This window comes from Mobula birostris, chromosome 6 (assembly GCF_030028105.1).
Source record: "Mobula birostris isolate sMobBir1 chromosome 6, sMobBir1.hap1, whole genome shotgun sequence".
NCBI classification, from domain to species: Eukaryota; Metazoa; Chordata; class Chondrichthyes; order Myliobatiformes; family Myliobatidae; genus Mobula; species Mobula birostris.
This window is the reverse complement of record NC_092375.1, coordinates 27,303,849-27,315,456: the sequence shown is the minus strand read 5'-3', so window position 1 is coordinate 27,315,456 and position 11,608 is coordinate 27,303,849. Positions and strand designations below refer to the sequence as shown.

The 11,608-nt window shown below is 40.0% G+C and overlaps 1 protein-coding gene across 1 annotated transcript in view; it reads left to right on the top strand.

The window, feature by feature from the left end:
* The first annotated feature begins 2,837 nt into the window (after positions 1-2,837).
* The window catches only part of LOC140198883 (exosomal polycystin-1-interacting protein-like), a 52,428-nt gene continuing 43,657 nt past the window's right edge, over positions 2,838-11,608 (top strand). Inside the window, exon 1 of the mRNA XM_072260068.1 lies at positions 2,838-3,059. The gene's annotated coding sequence lies outside the window, so the exon portion shown is untranslated. The remainder of the gene's footprint in view (positions 3,060-11,608) is intronic.

The window sequence follows — 11,608 nt, the reverse complement described above, 5'->3', positions numbered from 1 at the left end:
GTATAATTCCAACCTTAAGAAAGGACTCATCTGTGGATCTGAATGAGTACGCCACGGTTGTTATGACTTTATTAAGACAGTTGCAGATAAGTGTGTCTCCACAAAATCATTCAGGGTCTTCCGCAATCAGAAGCCCTGGATGAACCATGAGATCCACAATCTGCTGAGCGCCAGATCAGATGCATTCAGGTCTGTTGAGCAGAAACAGTTACAATCTTTGGAAAGCCATCTCACAGGCAAAGCAGTAATTCCAGGCTAAATTTGAATTAATGAAGGATCCTCGACAGTTGTGGTAGGACTTGAATACTATCACCTCTGACAAATTTAAATCAAGCAACCTGGATGACAACAGGGCTTCACTTCCAGATGACCTCAATGACTTCTAGACTCGCTTTGACCGTCAATACCTGGAGGAACCTCTATGAGCTCCCAGAGTGTTCAAAGATCTTGTGCTTTCATTCTTTAAGGCCGACATGCGATCAGCCTTCAGGAGTGTGAACCCACAAAATGAATCCAACTCAGATGGGGTACCTGGCCAAATTCTAAAGACCTGTGCTGATCAGCTGCCTGGAGTGTTCACTGAGGTATTTAACTTCTCACTTCGGCAATCTCAGTTACCCACCAGCTTCAAGCAGGCTTGAGTAATACTGGTGTCGAAGAAGAACATGATAACCTGCTTCAAGGACTATCGTCCAGTAGCATTTACACTCATAGTGATGAAGTATCTTGAGAGGTTGGTAATGAAACATGTCAGCTCCTGGCTGAGAAGTGACTTAGATCCTCTCCAATTTGCTTAATGGAGCAACGAGTCCACAGCAGATGCCATCTCTTCGGCTCTTCACTCAACCCCGGAACATCTGGATAGCAAAGGTGCATACATCAGGATGCTCTTTATCAACTACAGCCCAATATTCAATCCCATCATCTCCTCAAAGCTAATCAATAAGCTCCACAACTTTGGCTTCAATCCCTGCTTGTGCAATTGGGTTCTTGATTTCCTCACTTGCAGACTCCAGTCAGTACAGATCAGCAATAACACCTCCTCCACTATTTCCAAGGCTGTGTGCTTAGCCCCTCCCTCTATTCACTTTACATTTATGACCATGTGGCCAAGCACAGCTCCAATATCATATTCATGTTTTCTGACAACACCACTGTCGTAGACCGAGTCACAGGTAGTGATGAATGAGCATATAGGAAGTAGATTGAAAATCTGGCTGAGTGGTGCCACAACAACAACCTCTTATTCATTATCGGCAAGACCAAGGAGCTGATTATTGATCTCAGGAGAAGAAAACTAGAGGGTCCATAGACCAGTCCTCATTGGAAGATCAGAGGTGGAGAGGGTTAGTAACATTAAATTCCTGGGTGTTGTTATTTTAGAGGACTTGTCCTGGCCCAGCACGAAAGTACAATTATGAAGGACGCTCAGCAGTTCCTTTACTTCATTAGGAGTTTGTGAAGATACAGCATGACATCTAAAATATTGACAAACTTCTATAGATGTGTAGTGGAGAGTGGATTGACCGGCTGCATCAGAGCCTGGCATGGAAACACCAGTGCACTTGTACAAAAAACCCTACCAACAGTGGTCGATATGGTCCAGTCCATCGCAGGTAAAGTCCTCCCAACGATTGAGCACAACTACACGGAACACTGTCACAGGAAAGCAACATACATCATCAGGGATCCAACCACGAAGGACACGCTCTCTTTTGTTTCTGCAATCAGGAAGAAGGTACAGGGGCCTCAGGACTCACACCACCAGGTGGAGGAACAGTTATTACACCTCAACCATCAGGCTCGTGAAACAAAGGAGATAACTGCATTCAACTTCACGTGCCAATCATCAAAATGTTTCCACAACCTATGAACTCACTTTCAAAGACTCTTCATCTCATGCTGTCGATACTTATTGCTTATTTATTATTATTATTTCTTTCTTTTCATATTTGCACAGTTTGTTGTCTTTTGCACACTGGCTGAATGCCCAGTTGGTGTGATTTTTTCATTGATTCTATTATGGATTTCCTGAGTATGCCCATAAGAAATTAAATCTCAGGGCTATGTATGGTGACATATATGTACTTTGATAATAAATTTACTTTGAACTTTGAGATTACTCTCATACTCCGCCATTTCTCCCCACACATTTCTATCCCTATTTTATGAAGGTTCACTGGTTTCACATTTGTTCAATTACTTCAGAGATGTTAAAGTCAGTTAATCCAGAGTTCAGCTCCATGTTTGCACTGTGGCTGTGTTAGGGTCAGGAACCAAACGGTCTTTTCAGACCCCAAATGGAGGAACACTAAGTGGGAAACTTGTGGGTATATATAAAAAAAAACTCTTGATAAATTCTTGCATCATTCTACTGGTGATTAAATGAATTGATTGGATAGTTTATGCTCAGGCTGGGGTTGTCCTGTTTTTGTGGACATAACATAGGACTTAGAGTGCTTCTCTAACCATGATGTGTTATAGATACCTTGAATATAGTGGGAAGATTTCCTCTCAAATATATTCCCGGTGAAATCATAAAACTATCTAAAAGAGCAGTTCCCATTTTTTCCTGGAAACATTACTTGAACAAAATCTTCCTACTGACAATGTTAATTAATTTCAGACATGCTGACATAATTTGTTATTTTAGTTCTCTTTCATTCTTTTGGTCATGATTTTTTAACTTAGATTGGTTAGTAAAATTGTCATGAGGCTGTAAACTCTGAATAAATTTCACAACATTCAAAGTCTGAGACAGTGTACATTTGGAAGTTTGGAGCAGTTCGAATAAATTAAGGATACTTGTCATCCTGCAGTGTTAATAATTAAGACATGGGTCTTGGGCCGCCCTTTATCTTAAATCTGTTGCTGTGGTAACAGCTGTGGGTTATGGCCTCCACTGAGCATTGAGTAAAGCAAGTCCAAGATCACAAAGTACATTCCATTCACTTCCAGATTTATAACACTGTCAAAGAGAATGGTTGGTGTGAGGCATGAGGTCATACTGCACAAGAAACTGATTTAGACTGACTGAAGAGGACTACAAATAACAGGAGGTAAGCAAAGCACCAAATTTATCCAAATTTAATCTCTAAAGTCTTATGGTTTATTAGCTTTATCATCTGTTTATTCATTGCCGTAACTTTAAGATCAGCATTTCAATGTTAAAATCAAAATTGTCTTTTGTGGGAGGAGAAGGTAGAGGAATTTACAACCAAAGTAGGAACAACATTGATAGATTAAAAATCTTGAGTGTATTATTAATAGCTCCTCTAACATATAAAAGAAAGTGTTGCTGTCATCACAAATTCTTAGGGGGAAATCCTTCTGGAATAATATAAAAATTAGCCTAAACTAAGGACAAGCAGGTTCCTTCTTGGCTCACTCGTGTTCCAGATTTTGGAAGCATTTTTCTTCCTGTTTTTTTCAACATCACAGTGTAGCATCGATGGTATGGCTCATCGTGAAAATACAATGAGTTACCCTTCATTCCTATGAATGGAACTATTTTATACTGTGGTTAGTGTACTATGTAAAGCTAACAGTTCTTTCCATGCCTTCTGCCAAAATATATTGAGCTGCATGGACTTGAGTAGCCTTAGCAACATAAAAATGTTGGTTTCAAACGAGCAATATGATGTCGTCATTCAATCATTTTATTTATTAACTTCCATTACAGTGGTGTTCCTTGTATCTAATTGTGGTTAACATTTGGATCTGGATGGATTCAACTACTTACATCTGGAGTTCACAGCCTCAGATGACAACCTGATCCCATTTCTAGTACTTCAAGTACACAATCTGTAAAATTGCTTTCAGACTAATGAATAACCGCAAGCGATTAAGCTAAAGCAATATGCTCCACAATATAGTTAATTGTTTTAGCCTTCCTGTACCTCTAAACATTTGCTGAGGTTTATTTGCACTTGTGTTCTACTGCCAACATTACATAATTATGAAAGCAAAATGTGAAAAATAAAAGCGTTCACCATCTTTTGAGAGAGCGTTGACATTCAATGTAAAGTAAGGAAAAGAAATTATAATAATAGATTTGTTGATATCTTTTACTGACAGCTGCTCATTTTTTTGTGGTAATTTAAAGTGCATGCTACAACACTGAGCCATGAACCTTCAGGGCAATCATCCTAGTCTCTCAGAAAATATACTTAAAAACTGATGTTCATTTTAAAGAAGCTAGTCCTTTTCCCTTTCCTCTATCCTCAGAGAAGAAAAACATTTCCCACTCCAAGTGTGAAAAGGCCAATGTATTTCAATTCAATAGCTTTAGCTGGAAATTTAAGTTCATATTCTCTCAGTGGTCACTTTATCAGAGGAGAAAATCTGCAGATGCTGGAAATCCAAGCATCGCACACAAAATGCCGGAGGAACTCAGCAGGCCAGGCAGCACCTATGGAAAAGAGTAAACAGTCGACGTTTCAGGCCAAGACCCGTCAACGGGACTGGTAAAAAAAGACGAGAAGTTAGTGCAAGAAAGTGGGGGGGGGGGAGGAAGAAGTGCACGGTGGTAGGCGATGGGTAAAACCAGAAGTGGGGAGGTGGTGAGGTAAAGAGCTGGAAAGCTGATAGGTGAAAGAGATAAAGGGCTGGAGAAGGGGGAATCTGACAGGAGAGGGTAGAAGACGATGGAAGAAAGGAAAAGGGGATGAGCAGGAGAGGGAGATGATGGGCAGGTAAGAAGATACAGTGAGAGAGAGAAACAGGACTGGGAATGATGAAGAGGGGAGCAATTACCAGAAGTTTGATGTTCATTCCTTGTAACTTGCTGCCTTCATTTTACCCTTTACAAACACCCCACTACTAACATCAATCATGGCAATTACTTTATTTCAACACCTTTAATCGTTATCACCACTCAAGGAGATCTGAAGGAATACATGACAAACATTTCATTAGTTATGAATACAAAATGGATTTGATATATTTCTGCCATTTTAAAAGATGGACTCAAGCCCAATGCTCAATAGTTTTGGATCATAAACATTTTTCCTTACATACTCTGCTCAAACATTTAATACATTACTAAATAATCAGTCGAATCCCAACAGGAACTCCTCTCAAATATCCTGTGGTAGAGAATTATTAACCAATCTCACATCTCAGAAAACTATGTTATTCATTTCCGTCACTACAGCAATGATGGCATTTCGTGCCCATAACATACTTTTCAACAGAGTTTTTGTCTAAATTAAGAGGCATAAAAATAACCTAATTTATATTCTGCACTTATCTGAGGCCCACCCTTCCTGTTTTTAAGATTCTTACAAGAAAGACATTTGTTTAAAGAAATGAAGGTTTTTTAAATTTGAGAAGTTTTGATGTTCAGCATATAAGTCCTTTAAAGATTTTGGTATTTTTACGGGTGAGTAGATTTTTTATTTCACTAATGGAACGCTGGTATCACCGTCAAGGCCAGAATTTTTTGCTCTTATCTAACTGCCCTTGAGAAGGTGGAGATGAGTTTCCTTAGAACAATGGCAGTCCTTCCAGTGAAGATACTCCTACAACACTGTTGGAGACAGTGTCCCAGGATTTGCTTTTCATGTTGAATAAATCAGTAACAGGTGTAGTGCCCCAGGGATCAGTTCTTTACCCACATATTATATATTACAGTATTTATATTAATAATCTGGAGGCTAGGGCAAAGTTTAAAGTATCCAGGTTTGTCAGTGCCACAAAATTAGGTGGAATTAAATTAGGTGGTTGTGATTAAATTAATGTGACTCTGCAATAGATAAATGAAAACTTAGCAAATGAAGTTTAATTTGGGAAAGTGTGAGAAATCAAAAGGCACAATATTATCTTAATGGAGAGAGGATAGTCTTATCAATAAGGGCTAGAGATGCTGGCTATAGATTCCTTGGCATTTACAAGAACAAGGGCATAGTAGAACATATGTTGAACATTTTCACAAGTGGGATATTTGCAAAGTGGGGGACATAACTACAAGGTAATGTGTGGTCATTTAAAATAGAACTGTATAGATATTTCTACTCTTAGAAGGTGACTAATAACTGGAATTCAAAGGTATTTGGAGGCCAGATCATTAGAAGTATTTAAAGTGGAAGTACATGTATTTTTAAAAGACGGGATCAATGGAGACTCTAGGAACTGGAACAGAAGAACAGTTGAAACTTAGGACAGATCGGCCATAATCATATGAAATAGTGGAGCAAGCTTGAGGGACAGATGACCTAACCCTGCTGCTTTCTCCCTTCATTTTCTTGTGTTTAGACCTAGCAATGATGAAGCATGTGAATTTTCAATTTAGGGCAATGTGCATCCTAGGGGAAACATACAAACTCCTATAGCCCTTGTCTTTGGTATTACAGTTTGTGGATTTGGGGGTTGATATTGGAATGCTTTCTTCTTCCAGCTGGGCAGACCCTCATGGAGCTGGGTGACTTGCTTCAGTGGTGGTGTCCTTCTTCCAACTTCGTATACTGGACGTCTGTGTCCTTCTGATACGTAGACTTTAGGTTCTCACTACCATCATGAACACTGCTCCATTTTGAGTTGTCTTGTAACAGGGTGTCCCAGGATTCACTAGAGATATTACTCCTTTTTAAGGAGGCTTTGAAACATCCTGATTATTCATCTGATAATCTATAAGACCATAAGATATTGGAATAGAATTAAGGCATTCGGCCCATTGAATCTGCTCCACCATTCAATCTGGGCTTATTTATTTATTTATTTTTCCCTTTCAACCCCATTCTCCTGCCTTCCACCAGTAATCTTTGACACCCTTACAAATCAAGAACCTATCAGCCTTTGTTTTAATATACCTAATGATTTGGCCTTCACAGGTGTCTGTGCAGTGAATTCCACAGATTCACCACCCCCGGCTGGAGAAATTTTTCCTCATCCCTATTCTAAAGGGATGTCCTTCTGTTCTGAGGCCGTGTGCTTTGGTTCTAGATTCACACATTAACTTGAAACATCCTAACCAAGTCCACCCTATCCAGATCCATCTCTTGGTATGGCAAAGCTTGGAATAGCGTTTTAGGAGTCCTGTGCCAAGAACGACAATGATACAGCCTACCTAATATAGATGGGTGAGTGCAGTTAAGGCTTCACTGCTGAGAATGTTGGCATCTTTTCCCAGGCCAATATTGGTTTGTTTATCATGCAGTCGCTTGGGAGGATTTTGTAAAGACATTAGATGGAGATGTTGCCTCTCCATCTTCTCAAGGTGCATGCCATGGTTCACTTCATGGCAGACACCGACAGAATCAACAACTCATTCGTAAGGCCAGTGATGTTGAACTGGACTCTCTCACGGTGGTGTCTGAAAAGAGGATGCTGTCCAAGTTGCATGCCATCTTGGTCAATGTCTCCCACCCACTACATAATGTACTGGGTGGGCACAGGAGTACATTCAGCCAGAGACTCATTCCACTGAGATGCAGCACTGAGCGTCATAGGAAGTCATTCCTGCCTGTGGCCATCAAACTTTACAACTCCTCCCTTGGAGGGTCAGACATCCTGAGCCAATAGGCTGGTCCTGGACTTATTTCATAATTTACTGGCATAATTTACATATTACTATTTAACTATTTATGGTTCTATTACTATTTATTATTTATGGAGCAACTGTAACAAAAACCAGTTTCCCCCGGGATTAGTGAAGTATGACTATGACTGTGACTATTACAGATGGGCAGGGATCACTGCTACCGAGTGAACTATGAGTTTTGTGTCCAGTTTGAGCTTTTGATCCTCCAAATCTGTTTTCTTCAGGTGACCAAAGACTGTAACCCATACAGTTGAAAGCAATGGTAAATTTCATCATTGATATTGGAACAACTTAGCAGGCAATAAGGGCATTTTGTAGATGGTGTACACTGCAACCACTGTGCACCAAAGGTATGTCTGTTTAGTCGGTGCATGGGGTGTCAATCAAATAAACTGCTTTGTCCTGGATGGTGTTTCATGTTATTGGAGTTGCAGTCATCAGGCAAGTTGAGACAACTCCATTGCATTCCTTGATTTGTTACTTGTAAATGTCTTTGGGAACCAGTATCAATACTCAGTCTCTGACTTACTGTATTTAGCTGCTCTATTTCTGCAAGTAGTTTAGTTGCAATTCTGGTCAATTGTAACTCCAATATAGCTGGTGGAAAGAGATGCAGGGACAGCAATACTCTTGAATATAGTTGGTTATAGCCACTCCAATTGGATATAACTCGAGCTTTGCAAACATACAATACTGTACAAAGGCTTAGGCAGATATTTATTGTTGGGGTTCCTAAGACTTTTGCACAGTACTGTAGTAGTTTATGTATTGCACTGTACTGTTGCTGCAAAAGAAACAAATTTCATGACATATAAGAATAATGATAAACCTGATTCTGATATGGGTCTCTGTTGTGGACTGAGAGTGGGAAGAGACAGGGAGAGGGGAATCATGTTTGGGAAAAGTGGAAGGGAGAGGGGAGGAAGCAAGAAGCACCAGAGAGATATTCTGTAATGATCAATAAATCAATTGTTTGAATTCAAATTGACCTTGCCTGGTGTCTCAGGGCTGGGTGTGGCAGCACCTGCGCCACCCCCCACCCCTGGTACTCCTTCTCTGCCACCTGTCCTACCCCCTTCCCACAGTGCTCCACCCTCACCACTCCCAAGATCCTTTGCTCCTGCCAGATTTACAAACTTGCTCTCCACTCCACATTGACAAATACAGTACTGTGCAAAGGTGTTGGGCACCTTAACAACATAAATGTGCCTGAGACTATTGCACTGCACTGTACATCACAAATATACTTGCTATTCAGGAGACAATACCTGATTGTTAACCAGCGGACTGTTTCTTTTTGGTTCTCATTGAGACTGATGCTCCTTTACTTGAATTCCTTCATGCCATGTTTAATCATATGTTGTCCTAATGTCAAGGGCCGTATCTTTCAGTTCACCTGTTAAATTCAAATTAAGACTGGAGAATAATGGGACCTAGCATATTCCCAGCAAAACATACGCAGGATGTTAATGAGCTAGTGCTTGCTAAATAGCAGCCACTAGGTGACTGGGAGGTGACTGCATAGGTGATAATTAGTAAGTTTGTTCTACTTTTTGTAGTCTGGATATACCTGGACGTTTTTCACATTGGTGTTGATGTAACTGTATTTTAGCAGCTAGTTTTGGAGAACGGACCTTCAGCTCTATAGGCTATATATTGTTCTGCCCACTGTTCTTTGCCATTTTCATTGCTGTTATAATCACAGGGACTTGAATTAAATTGGCTAGTTTTTGTAATGTGGGGGGACTTTGAAGGAAATTGCGATGGATTGTCTAATAATCTCTTTCAAACCGAAATGCCTCAACCTTGATTTTGACATTCATGTAAGTATTGTATATTTACTTATATGCTTTATGCACTAGAGTCAGCATAGAAACAGGCCCTTCAGCTCATCTAGTCCCATGTCCCTTTCATTTGTGTACTTATCTAAATTTCTCTTACATGTTGTAAACTCGCATCCGTCACTTCCATTGGCATTTCATTCCACACTCACACCACCCGCTGAATGAAGAAGTTTCCCTTCAGGTTTACTTGAAACATTTTACCTTTTACCATTAACCTGTGACCTTAGTTCTAGTCTTACTCTACTTCAGTGGAAATTGCTTGTTTGCATTTACCCTGTCTATACTCCACATAATTTTGTGTACCTCTATCAAATCTCCCCTCATTCTCCTATTTCTCCTCATTCTTCAACCTTTCCCTATAACTCAGGTCCTAAAATCCTGGCAACGTCCTTGTAAATTTTCTCTGTATTCTTTAAATCTATTGACATTTCTCCTGGAGGTAGGCGACCAGAACTGTACACAATACTCCAAATTCAACTCCACCCAACATCTTAGACAACTACAGCGTAGCAATCCAACTCCTATAATGAAGACTAATGTGCCAAAAAGCTGTCTTTCCATCCATGACGCCACTTTCAAGGAATTATGGATCTGTATTCCAAGATCCCTCTGTTCCACCTCAGTGCTGATCCTGGACGACCCTGGTTTGTTCTGACAAAGTGCAACACCTCATACTTGTCTGTATTATTCCATCCGCCATTTTTCCAGCTAGTCCAGATCGTGCTGCAAGTACATCACATCAGAATTTAAATTTAAATTTGCAATCAATCTAGGGAAGCTGGAGTAGAGTAAAGGGTTAGAAAGTTACAAACTTCACTACATGTACAGAGTTAGCAATTTTAAGGCTTGTGGTGAACAGACCTTGTCGGGAAACTCTGGTAGTTCTAGCCAAAACTCCAGTATTTCCACTCACACCCTGCTGTTTGGAACCATCATAGCAACACCGCCCAAGCATTCTATCCTGTCTGCAGTTATACTGAAGAATCTCTCCACTTAACTTGCTTTGCTGGAGAAGAGAAGGTGTAAGGTACCTTATATTTTTAACTGTTTTTACTTTATATTGTTTTAAGTATTCAATAAGATTTTGAATTGCTTAATTAGTTTTAGTATTTTTTGAGTGCTTCCGAACTGAGACATTCAGAAATATTCAAAGCTTTTGACAGGTTTGACAGCTGGCAAAACTGGGGTGTGTCTTACAAAGTATTTTAACCATGCAGGGCATTGCATTTTACTCGCAAGTGCAGTGGGGTGAAGGGAATCAGCAACAGGTAACCGGAAACGAGAAAATCCGCAGATGCTGGAAATTACAAGTAGTACACAAAAAATGCTGGAGGAACTCAAAAGCATCTATGCAAAAGAATAAACTGTCGACATTTTGGGCCAAGGTCCTTCATCAGCACTGGTAAAAAGATTTAAGAAGTCCCGTCCTGATTGAAGGGTCTCTGCCTTCGAATTCAACTGTTTACTTTTTTCCATAGATGCTCCCTTCTCATCTCTTTTTTCCAGTCCTGATAAAGGGTCTCAGCTCAAAACATCAACTGTTTACTCTTTTCCATAGATAATGCCTGGCCTGCCGAGTTCCTCCAGTACTGTGTGTGTATTACAGATAACCACAGCTGGTTCATGACTAACAATAACCTCTGGCCCATTGTTGAAGTGAGCTAACAATACCAGTAAGACTAGGAAACAAATTGTTGCATCAACCTTTTACCCTGGAGCTACATACACTTAATCCTGCCTCTCTGACAGGAAACAGATGGCATTCTACATAGCAGAAATATGGAAATTAGAATTGTAAATTCACACAGAACAGAAAAATGACCCTACAGCCCATAATACTCATGCCTTCCTCTTCGTCCAACTATGCTAATCCCATTTATCTTAATTAGAACCATATCTTTCCATGCACAGCCTATTTATGTGCCTTTCTAAATATATCTTAAATGTAGTGATTATATATGATTCCATTGTCTCCTCTGTCAGCAAGTTCCAAATATCATCTAGCCTCAATGTTTTAAAAAGCAGGTCCATCAGACCCCTTTTCTGACTTCTATGTTCCATGCCCAGTCCTGTGAAGGGAAGCATGTTATATGCCTCTTCACCATCCTATCTACCCACATTTCCACTTTGAAGGAGCTGTGAATTAGAACACTAAATTCTCTCTGTTAATCAACATTGTTTACTGAACTACCATATATCCTATCACTTCATGACTTCCCAAAAT